The 10,893-nt window shown below is 36.4% G+C and overlaps 1 protein-coding gene across 5 annotated transcripts in view; it reads right to left on the bottom strand.

Annotated features, from left to right (window-relative positions):
- Nucleotides 1–183: 183 nt before the first annotated feature.
- The window catches only part of LOC140899533 (uncharacterized), a 54,251-nt gene continuing 43,541 nt past the window's right edge, over nucleotides 184–10,893 (bottom strand). For 2 of the 5 annotated variants that reach the window (XM_073315198.1, XM_073315199.1), the window contains 4 exons: nucleotides 10,315–10,372; nucleotides 8,323–8,475; nucleotides 5,926–6,126; nucleotides 184–439 (listed from right to left, as the gene is read on the bottom strand). The gene's annotated coding sequence lies outside the window, so the exon portion shown is untranslated. The remainder of the gene's footprint in view (nucleotides 440–5,925; nucleotides 6,127–8,322; nucleotides 8,476–10,314; nucleotides 10,373–10,893) is intronic. The other 3 variants (XM_073315201.1, XM_073315200.1, XM_073315202.1) reach the window with 3 other exon arrangements.

Raw genomic sequence — 10,893 nt, 5'->3', positions numbered from 1 at the left:
ATTTCCTAATGGATAAAACAATAAGGTACAAAGAGACTTTTTAATCAGCTGTTGTTGCTGATAGTGTAATAGCTGTTGAAAATGAACTTTCACATTTATAATCAGGAAAACAACAAAAGTACATTTTGAATCAGCACTAAATGGAACAACTTTAATATAAAGATACATACAATTTATGCCCTATACATGCAGGAAGAAATGCTTTTTGTACAAAAGATTCTTAATTCTATTATTTATGTTTTTTAAAAAAAATCAGTAAGTTATAAAATGGAGGCAAAATACACATCATGTATACTTAGTTTTAGGTAGAGCTTGAAAATATGTTTGATCCAGTTTAAGAATTTGATCATTTTGATACCTAATATTCTTCACCTTTGAGGGGAAAGCTCAAGAAGATAGTTCATAGATGACCATAACCTGCATTCAAGAGGACTGTTTCCTGTAATGAAATAAAACATTGGTTGACCTAGATGGACAGACTTGAATATGTTGTAGATAAGAGGTTTGAGACATTTCCTTTTAATTTTTTTCCCTTAAAAGTATTCTATATAAAAATATTGGATGAAAGAAACATTACTTGAGGACACCACTCCTTCCTAATATTACTTAGGGATATACAGAAATGGAGGTTGATTGGCTACAGCAAAGAGAGTGTTCAGCTACTTTAATCACTTCAGTTCCATGCCCTCATGCCCACTTTGTTTAAGACTGACCCCTTATGGCAATTAAGTTGACAAAGAAAATAAGGGCATGTGAACACACTAGATTCTTGAAGACTTAAATTAATGCAAATAAACCTGAGTAACTCACTTACTCCATGGCAGCCTAACTATAGACTGTTGGTAACTGAATATTGTTCTACATTTACAAAATTATAAGGAGCTTTCTAGGCATTCTTACCAAATCTTTTTCATATTTGATTTGAAGATGGGAGAAAACATGGCACAATACGAACATGAAATTAAGAATTTCTATGCCAGAATAGACCTATAGACCATATAGTCTGATATTTCATCTCAAAATTGGCTACTGACAGACGCTTCAGAAAATTGCAAAATAATATGCTCCTAATTGTAAAATATCAAAGATTTATTAGAATTAATCTTCCTGCTTAGGCATCACATACAGAAGAAACTCTACTGAGAAAAGTAAAGCAATCTTTTCCTTATAACACTTGGTTCAATCAGAGTTTGAACCTGATTAATTGTATCAGCATATGCTTTTACAAAGAACAAAATATGTATGTGGAGAGAGAGAAATAGCGGGGTCCTCACAAGACCTGTACTGCAACCAATGCTGTTCAACATACTCATAAATTTTCTGGGAAAAGGGGTAAACAGTGAGGTGGCAAAATTTGCAGACGGTACAAAATTGCTTAGGATAGGATAGTTAAGTCCAAAGCAGATCTCACAAAACTGGGTGACTAGGCAACAAAATGGCTGATGAAATTCAATGCAGATAAATGCAAAGTAATGCACACTGGAAAACATAATCCCAATTATACATACAAAACTATGAGGTTTAAATTAGCTGTTATCACTCAAGAAAGAGATCTTGCAGTCATTGTGGATAGTGCTCTGAAAACATCTGCTCAATGTGCAGCAGCAGTCAAAAAAGCTAAGAGAATCCTAGGTACCATTAGGAAAGAGACAGATAAGACAAAAAATATCATAACACCACTATATAAATCAATGGTACGTCCACACCTTGAATACTGCGGGCAGTCCCGGTTGCCCAATCTCAAAAAAAGATACATTAGAATTTGAAAAAGTCAGAGAAGGGCAACAAAAATGGTAAGGGGTATGGAACAGCTTCAATATGAGGAGAGATTAAAGAGAGACTGGGAGTATCCATTTTAGAAAATAGATGACTAAAGGGGGATATGATAGAATCATAAATGGATTATTTATATAATATATACAATCATGAATGGTATGGAGCAAGTGAATAATGAAGTGTTATTTACGCCTTCATATAACACACAAACTGGGGCCATCCAATGAAATTAATACGCAGCAGGTTTAAAACAAACATACGGAAGTACTTCTTCACACAATGCACAGTCAACCTGTGGAACTGGTTGCCAGGGGATGTCGTAAAGGCCAAAAGTATAACTGGGTTCAAAAAAGAATTAGATAAGTTCATGGAGGATAGGTCCATCAATGGCTATTAGCCAGGAGGGACAGGGACATAACCCCATGCACTGGGTGTCCCTAAATCTCTGAAGGCTAGAAGCTGGCACTGGACAACAGGGGATGGATCACTTGATAAATTGCCTTGTGCTGTTCACTCCCTCCCAAGCATCTGGCACCAGCCACTGTCAGAAGACAGGATACTGGGTCAGTTGGACCATTGGTCAGACCCAATATGGCCATTCTTATGGATATTCTTAATGTAGAAAGTTTGTATTTGCAGGCACTGAATCAGTCAAAAGTATATTTCATCAGCTTTGTGAGATTTCATGGATATCCACGTTGTTATGGGCTAATATTTTTAAAATATTTATATGCAGACTATTTCTGATATATCTACTAACAAAAGAATAGGCATCATTATTTATTTTTTGTTATTGTCATGCTTAGAGACCCCAATCAGGATAATAGCTCCATTGTGTTAAGTGCTGTACAAATACAGCCCCACAGCTGAACAAATTTAAACAATCCATTTGTAAGCACAACAAAGATAACAGGATTATAAGGAATAGCCATCATGGATTTGTCAAGAACGAATCATGCCAAACCAACCTCATTTCCTTCTTTGACAAGGTTATTGGCCTAGTGGACTGGGAGAAAAGTAGACATGAAATACCTGGATTGTAGTAAGGCTTTTGACTCGTAAGCAAATTAGGGAAATGCAGTCTAGATGAATTTACTCTAAGGGAATACACAATTAGTTGAAAGACCGTAGTCAAAGAGTAGTTATCAACAGTTCCCTGTCAAACTGATAGGATGTATCTACTGGGGTCATTTCCGGGTCTCACACTACTCAATGTCTTCATTAAAGACTTGGATAAGGAGTGGAAATGATGCTTATCAAATCTGCAGATGACACCAAGATGGGAGGGGTTGCAAGCACTTTGGAGGATTGAAGTAGAATTCAAAATGACCTTGACAAATTGGAGAATTGCTCTGAAAAAAGCAAGATGAAATTCAGTAAAGATAAGTGAAAAGTACTTCATTTAGGAAGTAAAAAAAAAATTCAAACGCACCAATATACAATGGGGAATAACTGGCTATGTGGAAGTACTGCTGAAAAGGATCAGGGGTTATAATGGATCACAAATTGAATACAAGTCAAGAATTTGATACAACGGTGAAAAATGCTAATATCATTCTGTGGTGTATTAACAGGAGTGTCATATGTATGACAAGGGAGGTAACTGTCCCACTCTATTCTGCGCTGGTGAGACCTCAGCTGGAGTACTGTGTCCAATTCTGAGAGCCACACTTTAGGAAAGATGTGGACAAATTGGAGAGACTCCAGAATGGAGCAACACACATGATAAAAGGTTTAGAAAACCTTCTCTTTAAGGAAAGGTTTAAAAAACTGGGTATGTTTACTGTGGAGAAAAGAAGACTGAAGGGAGACCTGATAACTGTCTTCAAATATGTTAAGGGCTGTTATAAAGAGAAATGTGGTCAATTGTTCTCCATGTTCACTGAAAATAGTAGAAAAAGTAATGGGCTTAAACTGCAGCAAGGGAGGTTTAAGATAGCTATAAGGAAAAGCTTTCTTACTATAAGGGTACTTAAGCCTTGGAATAGGCTTCCAAAGGAGGTTGTGGAATCCCCATCGTAGGAGAATTTTAAGACCAGACTGGACAAACACGTGTCAGGGATGGTCTAGGTTTACTTGGTCCTGGCTCAGTGCAGGGGGCTGGACTCGATAACTTCTTGAGGGCCCTTCCAATATTACATTTCTATGATTCTATGAAGCATTTATATACCTGATGTTATTTTCTACAAGTCACGAAAAACAGAAATTGCAGTCAATTAACACTGCAAGGGAACTGCTTTAGAGACTAAAAAGTAATCAAGCTGAAGCCAAACAAAAACTTGAACTGGGTCTTTTCTGCCTCGCTGCAACAGTAGAGTGTTTATGACTCTCTGAAACCTAAGTGCCAAATGATTGAATTTAAAGGTCGGTTTATATGCAAAACATGTATTTATAAGCAACCTTACTGACCCAAGGACACCTCCAAAAATGCTGAGGGACAAAAGACTGGATGATCTATTTGAGACACTTTAAATGAGTAGCTTTCCTTTACCTTCATAACATCTTTTTCTCATTCTACTCAGTTATGTAAGTCCTAGATCTGAAAGTCAAAATCTGTAACTCTGTTAGCTTGCACTGATTCATGATACTGCAGATCTTCCTGCCACATTACAAGAATCAAAAGATCACCTTTAACTAATGCTTAGACATCTCTATGCCTTTTGGAACTTCCTAAATACCCCCTGCTTTTTGTATGTGTGTGGTAATAGTGAGCATTGTTTCAAAAGAGGAAATTTTATTTAGCCACCATGAGGACCTGGTAGCTGGTCACAATGCATTTAACATTACCAACTGGTAAAGCTATCAGTACTAGCAAAGCCAAACACAGACTGTGAGAGATGGAAACAAATCCAGTACAAATAGACCGTGTGCCAGGTTGAAAGCATACAGACCCATTTAGGGTGTACATTTTGGAAGAATAGTCTTAGTACACAAATATGAGTTTAAAATCAGATGGGAACCGCATTCCCTCAAAGTGTCTTTGTGGGCACAGGGATTTCACCTGGTCTCATGACTAGTGAAAACGTTGGAGGTCTGCTTGGAGACACCCAATTTGTGCCTAGTTTCCAGAGTGCTAGAATTTAGGAAGGAGGATTTTTTCTGAATGTTACAGAATAAGGTAGTACTAGGTACCTATGACATGGACTGACCAGGATGGGTTAATACTTCCTCTTTCAAAGAAGGAAAGAGCACTGATGCTTGCTCCAAGTGCAGGCATGAGAACATAAGAACGGCAATACTAGGTAAGACCAAAGGTCTATCTAGCCCAGTATCCTGTCTTCCAACAGTGGCCAATGCCAGGTGCCCCAGAGGGAATGAACAGAACAGGTCATCATCAAGTGATCCAAGTTATACCGATATAAGTTTGTAGTGCAAACCAGGGATCAGAAACAGCACCAGTAGCCATAGCTGTGACCCAACCTACTAAGAGGATAAATAAATCAGGAAGCTATTTTTAAATTATATTCAACATTCAGTAAATTTGTAACACTTATTGAGAGAGAACTCAAAGTGTTTTAAACAACAGCAAACTATGCGTATCACAAACAAATTCTTGTTACTACAGCAGGGCTGGACCAGCTGTGGTGAGTTAAATAATTCCCCCAGCACACTAAAAGAGAGCTATGCTTTGGGAAGTTGGGGCTAGCTAATATTAACAGTCAGGCATTCCCTGTAATGAAAATATAACAACACAGAAAAAGGCTTGTTTTATCTACACATTTTGGTAAAAAGCCATCTCTTTTTAGTTAGATTTTATTTGGAACCAGCCTGAGGAAAGCCTTCTTAATTATTAAGTTTAAAACACAGGTTGTGGGAAGTTTTTGTTTGACTTGACAGGGTTCTGAAAAGTCCAAATACATCAATCACCTTTCATACTTGTCTGTGGCTTATTTGACAAAGAGCCACAACAATTTTGTCTGACACGGTTTAAAAACAACGAAAATATTCCCTGTAGACATGATTTTTTTCAAAAGTTTAAGGGAAACAAACTGATTTATTTAAGTATGCACCAGAGGTGCTTAGAGTGGTTCGGGAGATTTTATAAATTTTATAAATAGAAATAAATAACTAGAGGTTACATGTTATTTTATAGCAAAAACTTAATATAATGTTAAATATATTATACTTTTTTAGAATGTTCACGCTTACCACAAGACTGTAAAAAGTGCTTCCCATTGCTCCTTTGTAAAAATACTCTTGTTGATAATATTCAGAGCTATGTCGTCCCAATTTTCTTATTTTTTTATCCATACAGTGCAGAACTAGCTGTGAAAGCTCTTGGCCTCTCTTGTTTGCTTGAGTGTCCACAAATTTCTTTGTGTTGGCAACAGTTAGAAGGTTGTTTAGAACCTTAATTTTGAAGAGGTACAATTTTAAATATTTGATATAAAGCATGAGATCAAAGCTATTAAAACATGAACTAGATTAATACTTTCAGAACTAATTATCTTTTCCCCCCTGAAAAATTATTTGGGACAAAGGGACACTGACAATGTTTTTTGTTTGTTTGCCGAGGGGGGGGGCAAGGTGTCAATTTTAAAGAAAAATCAGTATCTTACAAAGAATGCTTTAACTAGTATGAACTTGAAAATATTAAATTCCTTTTTTGCACTTCTATTAATGTTTTTACAAGAATTATTTCAGTGGGGAAGAAACTCATTGTTTCTTCTACACAGTCAGTAAAGCTGTTAATGCACAAAATAATCAAACTAAACAGTTTCAATATTCAGTTAGACTAGAGATTACTTGTAATATAGAAAATACATAATTTTCAGATAAAGTAATTTTCAAATTGATTGTATCGCTTTAATTTTATAAATGTAACATCAAAAAAGTGTCTGTTTTACCATAACTTTATCAGAAGGATTAAGCAAGCATCACTGTGTTTATGTCTAAAATGTAAATTTGCATTTCTGAAATAGAATGCCTCAATCCCAGCTTGACTTTCACATACTAAGTACCTGCAATTTAGGCATTGTACTTGCATGACACACGTATACCCTGGGCAAGCACACAACTTGGAGAGGTTTCTGGTGGAGATGGAAAAACTTCTCTATATAAGAAAGTGGCACTAGTTTAAGTAAAGATGTGATTATTACGCTGATTTAGTAAAACCACTATAAAAATCTGTTTGAATATTCTTATTTTGGTTTAAACCAGGTCTTATTTTGGTTTAGGTTACGCTGATTTAAGAACAAACAAAACAGGATACACTTAAACCAAAAGAAGTTTCAGTGCATAGGCTTGCACCAGTTAAAAAGCATTTTAAATTAAACTGGTGCAACTTTCTTACATAGCTAAGACCATACACCACAGCAGATGTGTAATATTGCTTCTTCCAATCCCCATGTTCAACGACTGAAAATGGTTCACAACAAAAAGGTGAGAAAATTAAAAAACAGTTAACAACAAACAAATAGCTGAGGTACGTAATATACATTCTCTGATGCATCTTATTGTTAAACCTGCTTGACAATCTTGTCTTTGCTATGTATTACTATTATTACTATATATTACTGTATAAGCATATACAGTAATACTTAGTGTATTTATGTCTTACTATTGTCTATTGTTTGCTACAGAGTGCTAACCTCCTGCGCAGAACATAAAGGAAGACAGTCTTAAATGTTGGTTGACATAGTTTTTCTCTGGTGAATTAGCACTGATAAACTCCAGGGGAAAAGTGAGTTTTAAGGAGGGTTTTAAATCAGAATGGGAGGTAGGCTTGTTGGTTGGTGTACAAGGTTAAGGAGTGAGTTACAGATGTAAGGGACAGAATGAAAGAAATCATGTAGAGTGAGAGGAAGAGTAGGAAGAAAGACATTTCCTTTATGTTTCATGTAAAAGATTAAAGAAAGGCAATTAGGCAATTCAAAGACGGGATGGACATGGTGAGAGAAAGATGATTTTGGCAATACCATTTTGGATAGATTACAGAGGAATGAGACGAGACCTGAGAGGAGGTAACAGTAGTCAAGGTGAAAATTGGTCAAAGTGTGGACTACGGTTTCAGCAGTAGGAAAGGGGGGCAAGGATGAAATTTAGAAAATGTTGCAGATGAAGAACCAAAAAAGCTGGCAATAGCTCAGATGTAAAGAATCAAAGGTAACACTGAAGCAGTGATCCTGGGTGAAAGGGAGGCTAGTGACTCAACCATTATTCTGCTGGGGAAAAGGGGATTTCGGTTTTTGCCATAATTAACTTTAGTGTGTGGCAGGATAACTAGAATGAGATGCCAAAAAAGTATGGACATATAAGACTGAATAGAGAGGGAGTGGATGAGGATAGAAAGGTAGATTTGGTGTCATCAAGTGGAGAGATAATGAACAAAGACAAAAGAGAGAGGATGTGGTACCCAAGTGATGAACTGTGAAGGGAAAAAAGGAAGTGACTGAAGTGGACCATAAAGAGGTCTACGGAGAACAGAAGGAAGGAAATTAAGAGAAGCTTCCAAAAAAGATGTTGAAGGAGTACTTAGAGAGGTAGGAGAACCAGTATAATGTATGAGTGATTGAATTAATTTCCATCATATAAACTTTAACTTACAGGTAGCTCATAATGCTCCTCTTCAAAGTAATGACCATCCCAAAACTCAAGAGTAACACTGCCAAAAGTTGGCAAAAGTTTTAATGTTTTTTAATTTATACCTTCAGCCATAACATCCTTCATTGGCTGAGAGATTACAGACTGGAGAAATTCCTGCAAAATTCACAGAAAAAGTCAGATTCCTCCAAGAAAAAAAGATTAAACATGAACTGCCTATTTTTCACTCCCATAAACTGTCCATCATTTATCTTCACACTTCAAGCTTCTGTACTTGAAGTTAGATGTAAGATTTTGCAAAGCATAATGTCATCCTCTGCCTATTTTATCTATTAGCATTCTTGGATAATGAGCATATTTTCTCTTTAGTAATCTCTTTGAATTGTTTTCGGACTATATTTATTTGTTTACGCAACACCAAAATACCCAGTACCTACCATGTTTCTTAATTTTATAGCTTACAAAAAGGACCCTAATGCCACAACATTTTGATGCTATAGCATATACAGGAACCTAAACTAACTTCTTCTGCAATTCTGTGGGTATAGCGATTTACACGTTTGCATCAATAGTAGCGAGAAAGAAAACACTGCATCAAATTTTGAAATCAGCAGATTTTATTTAACACCACAGATATAAATCCAGGGCAATAAAAAAGTGTACTAGAGCAGTATCTCATAAATATAATGATGCTTTGCAGATGTTTGCTATTTAATCCAGTGGAATGAATGTATAGTTCCATCTGGACAAATTATATCAGACCCCATCATACCAGAGGCAGTGAGAGAGGGTTCAATCTCAAAAGGCAAATTTCTTGATACTGGACTGATAACATCTTTCAAAATTTTGAAGATTAATTTGTTTCATACAATAAAAATGTGTTGTACCACAATTTATCTAACCTTTTTATAAAAGTTTGGAACCCAGGCATGCAATATTTACTCACAGAAATAATCCTTGCTCGTGTGAATGGTCCTTCAGTTAAATCAATGGGATTACTTAAAGAATCAAACTAATAATATCTTTAGAAAATACTGGAAACCCAGAACAAGGATCATCGCCATGTCTTGTTCTGCAAACCACCACCAGGGAGGTGACAAGATTGAGGTCTAGAATAAGCAGTAGACAAATAGTAACTGCTGCTTTTTAGTGCCTCCTGCTGGCCAGTTCACTAATATTTGTCGTCTCAAAGGAGGCTGATCATCCACCATTATGGCAGAATAAAAAATACTGTCATGACTGTTTAATTCAGAGGGAGTTGTTCCCAGCAAGTCCTCAGTCTTCCCATGATGGAAATGGAGGTTAGCCCAACACCAGATATACAGGAAGTTCCATAGCCACAATAATAGCTTGCTGTAGATACACCCAAGAGGTCATATAAAAGACAAGAGAGCAAGGCATTCCATTGACATTTGGCCCTGCAAATGCCAGTTGCTGGATTACATCATACGGAAGGGCAAAATAAAATCAATTCTGCCAGCTATGGCAGGACCCAGTGCCCACAGGGGTCACGTGCACATGCAATCACTATACAGGGGTGTGTCACTTTGATGGATAAAGGCAGTGTCTAGAAAATAAACACAGAGTATGTGCATTTAGGTGAACTTCTGTAAATAAATTGGTACTTTTCTCTGTGGTATCTCCAGGAACCATTAAGGGGAATGTATTAGGGAAACTTTAGTTAACTGAACCACCATCATTTTCAGTTAGCTCAGATAGTTGCCATTACATTGGAATCCTACTTTGCATGAAAGGAAGTTTGAGTAGTAAGAACTTTAAAGAGAGCATCTAAACAATCCTTACTCTTGTATTTTTCTCAAAGTTAACTCATAAGAGCTAGGCAAATTATGTGAATAAAGATTTACATGAACAGTTCCCTGTCCATCATTAGTATATCAGTCTTTCTCTTTCAAGAGTATTAAAATTCACTACGTTTCCCCTCTCTTTCCAGTTTGTCAGAAGGAAAAAAATCTCATCTTCATCCAGAATACTTACTGCACTTGGAGAACCCTGAAACAACGGAGCACTGTGCACACCACTCCTCACATAGTCACTGCAAAGGAAGCAAGGACAAAGAATGGACAAAACAGGCCATATCTGTTTCTCCCTCACAATTTTAATATTAATAGAGTCTCTATTACTGCATATGAAGAACTGAAGTGTAATTAGATGATAACTGAAGAGTTTTTGTGTTTCTGAGACAATCTATCTATAATAAACTCGAAGGCAGAAGGCTGAAGTGTTTATTAATCTAGGATATTAAAGGCTATAAAGTTAGCAGGAGGTACCTTCAAGTTATTACTATTATGCCAAGATGTCTATTGATTTAATATTTTTGAGACATACTGGCAAGTGGGGTTTCCCTTCTGTCAACTAGATGAAATGAGAAATTGAGGCACCCATGATTATTGCGATTGAGTGGTGAGATCTAAAATTAGTTTTCAAAGTTAGTGAAAACTACCACACAGTTGGGAGTGAGAAACTGTACATTTCTCTGCTCTTGGCTGGGAGCATTCAATTTCAGATGATGTTATTAAGAAGTTTAAGTACTGGGATCAGTAAGTCTGTAGTTCT

Source organism: Lepidochelys kempii, chromosome 17 (assembly GCF_965140265.1).
Source record: "Lepidochelys kempii isolate rLepKem1 chromosome 17, rLepKem1.hap2, whole genome shotgun sequence".
NCBI lineage: Eukaryota > Metazoa > Chordata > Testudines > Cheloniidae > Lepidochelys > Lepidochelys kempii.
This window is presented reverse-complemented; position numbering and strand designations above follow the sequence as displayed.